Source organism: Manis javanica, chromosome 7 (genome assembly GCF_040802235.1).
Source record: "Manis javanica isolate MJ-LG chromosome 7, MJ_LKY, whole genome shotgun sequence".
In the NCBI taxonomy this organism is placed as follows: Eukaryota; Metazoa; Chordata; class Mammalia; order Pholidota; family Manidae; genus Manis; species Manis javanica.
The window spans coordinates 67,971,843-67,975,604 of record NC_133162.1 but is presented as its reverse complement, the minus strand read 5'-3'; positions in this window follow the sequence as shown (position 1 = coordinate 67,975,604).

Sequence of the window (3,762 nt, the reverse complement as noted above, 5' to 3'; positions counted from 1 at the left end):
AATCCCTTAAAACCACAGATATGATCCTATATAATTTATAAAACATACAAATCATATCCAAGTTTCTGTTGTTTTTCTTGGGCATGTGGCTAACACATTTATTTTTTTCATTTCAAGGCCTCAAAATTCATTGTTTTTAATTAATATGGGATGTAAGAATGTGCAAATGTCTTCTTTTTTGACTATGGATTTGGGACATATGACTCAATTTAACAAATAGTTGCATTTGTGCACACTTGTGCTAGGGGTGTGTGTATGTGAGTGAGTGTGTGAATGTGTGTGTGTGTGTGTGTGTGTGTATGTGTGTGCTGACATATGTAAATAAGGGAAGCTAAAGAAGCAGATTTTGTATTAAGTATCTGGGGAATAAGGTGCAATAAGAATGGGATTTTAAGTATGGATTGGAGAAAACTATACTGAACAATGATGATTAGATTCCAAACACATAGAAGGACAGAAAGTGAAAACAGATAACTCTCTGGGCTTATTTACCCACAGGAATTTCTCAGAGTAAAGAAATGCAAAGTTGACCCCTGAGAGACTAACCAGGCCAACTACCTTGCATTGCACTTTGAGAGGAGAGCCACCTTGCTTTGGAAGCAGATGAGAAGAGTTTAGAATGGCGTCCACCTTTAGTACTGATGGTGGCTTATGTGGAAAACCCTCTACCAGGGACTGGAATAAAACAATCCACCCAACTCTGACCTTCCCTGAGTCACTGTGAATGGGAACAACTTACGGTTTCTACTACATTGGATAAAATTAAAGACTAAAGTGATGCTATTTATGGTTAATGGTTTAAATATTTTAAAAAATTAGGCAAAAATCTCAGAATCATCACTTTGAAAATGACATGAAGCTAAAAACAATCCCCTTGGGAAATATTCAATTAGCAAGGAAGTATTTCCCCTAGCAAGGAGATCTAATAGAAGTTGTTGGTGCTCTTTTGATTTAAGGTAATTTGCAAATGATTATACATGATTTGCCACCCCTCACATAGTTCTCTGCCTGTTGTCCTTCGTCTCTCTGGAAGTCCTGAAGTAAACTTAAAATCAGCATTGCTAATGTTTCTCCATGGCACACATCTGAATTCTCTTCACAAGTGGCTGAGCAGCAAGATAGCTCTTAGGCAAAGCATGAGCAGTTTCCTGAATTTGAACTCCAATTTGAACGCTTAACTTCTCTGATCACTGCGCACTGAGGATTGAGGTGATATGTGTGTATATATATTATCAAGAAGAGAGAACTCTAGTCTAATGTCTAGAAATTCCATCTAAGCTTAAAGAATGACAGAAGATACCTCATCCTATATTGGAATCTAGAAGAAAGATCCAGAAAGATTTAGAAGTTATATCAAAAAGTTTGTGAAAATTAAAATTTGTAGCAACCTACAAGTGTATTGAAGGAAAGCCTTGGAGGAACCTATACTTCCTTCACAGAAAACTTTCATGCAGCCTTTCCTGGAAGCTATATTCCAGTGACTCTTCAAACTAGCAAGTCACACTCGGGATTTCATCATTTGATAAGGCCAATGGGTAAAAGGCACACCTTTCGCCTTTAAAGCTTTTAGACAAACTTGCATAATTCAAATTGTCCAACCCCTTCCTTTTTCCTGTGGAAAAGTTTAAAGGTAAACTTTCTATTCTGTTCTTCCATTTCTTCCTCCCTCCCTCCCTCCCTCCCTCCTTCCTTCCTTCCTTCCTCCCTCCCTCCCTCCCTTCCTTCCTTCCTTCCTTCCTTCCTTCCTTCCTTCCTTCCTTCCCTCCTTCCCTCCTTCCTTCCTTCCTTCCTTCCTTCCTTCCTTCCTTCCTTCCTTCCTTCCTTCCTTCCTTCCTTCCTTCCTTCCTTCCTTCCTTCCTTTCTCTCATAAAAAAATGTGTGTGTGTGTGTACATGAGACAGAGAGAGAAGATGGAAAATCATGGAATCATTCTCTCTTTTGTTTCTACGCATGGTGTTAGAAGTGTCATCCTGGAGAAAGAGAACTCTGCACACCATCAAACTCGGTGTGTCATACTGTGCTTTCAAAGAAGTCTTAAAATGAGTTGCAGACTGGTTAAGCTAAGCTAGGGTAACATACCATTTCTGAAAACACAGGTTTCAAATACCTGATGGATTTGGAAAGTGTATGTCCAAGAAGCAATAGGAAGAGCTGATACTTTGACCAGTAAATTCTTGATTCTTTGAAATGATTAAGGATATGGGCAGTGGGAAATGCACTGAACAAATAGTTAAGAAACCTGGGCTTAAATTCTTACTACTCAAATAATTTTTTGAGATCCTGGGTTTAAACTGATTTAAACTTGACTGACTTCTGCAGAGGGATATTTAGGGATCTAGCAACACCTCAGAGTCATTTTTTATCAGTATTTTATTGATGGATTAGTGCATTACATATTAGAAGGCTCTCATATAAAGAACCTATCAAATAACATAGTCTATGTACTCATCAACGATTTCTCCTGTATATCAAAGTATCTAGTTTGTGATGTAAGTTTTTTAATTTTTTTGTAAAGAAGTTATATTGCTCACAAAATGTGGGAAGTACTGCCTAACTCCAGGATTATTATGATGTTAAAAATGGGGAATAAATACAATTACATTTTGTAAATCTTAATACACTGTGCATATATTAACAAACACCCAAGTGCTATCAATTAATTGATTAATGAAGTTACTATTCCCAACTGTAACTTCATATTTGATTATATGATACGGAGGATGTATAGATCTATTTTTTAAAAATCTCAGACTGAAATTTAGAAAAAAAATTTTGGCCACATTTTAATAGTATGTGTCGGGCTTCATTCTTTTGTTCTTTCTGGTTACTTCTCTCCCATCAGGAGCCAATTGCTCTCTTGTGTACATATAACCAGAGCTGGAGCTAGGCTATTCCTTGACAACGGTTGCTTTGACAAGTTTATAACCAAGAAGAAGAAATACTGTCTCCACTTTCATTCTTGACCCTGAGGAATTGGTGTGGAAGTAAGAAGACTGATTTAAATCATCTCTTTGTCTTAGGTTGCCTTCATCTAGCCCTAAATACTTTCCTTTTGGCTCTTTTGTGTAATCCTTTCCACTCCAATCAATGTTACTGGGACCAAATTCATCTCTTTTATACTCATCTTTTCAGTCCTTCCTATTACTGTGGGTGTCTTTGTCAACTGGGTTAAAATAATGAAATCTAAAGTAATAAATTGGTCCTGAGCAAACTTGACTGACTTCTGCAGAGGGATATTTAGGGATCTAGCAACACCTCAGAGTCATTTTTTATCAGTATTTTATTGATGGATTAGTGCATTATATATTAGAAGGCTCTCATATAAAGAACCTATCAAATAACATAGTCTATGTACTCATCAAGGATTTTCTCCTGTATATCAAAGTATCTAGTTTGTGATGTTAGGTTTTTAAATTTTTTTGTAAAGAATGTTAAGAGTGATGTCAGCAAAATGATGGAATAGGGCCTCTGAAAATTCTCTCCTCTTTAAAAACAATGAAAAAACTGGCAAAAATGGTCACAATCAACTTTTTAGAACTCTGGGAATTAATCAGAGCAGCAATCTGGAGAGCATTTATTAAAGATAAAAATGGCTCAATCTCAGTAAGAACTTCAAGGCTGTCCTAGTTCCATCTCTCTCTAGCACTAGAGTAGCCTTGAAAACAAACATCCTGCAATCACAGTGATAATCAGCACACTAGAGGGGGCAAAATGGAGTTCGACATTTTTGAAAGCCTCATTGCTAGGGAATTATCATTACTG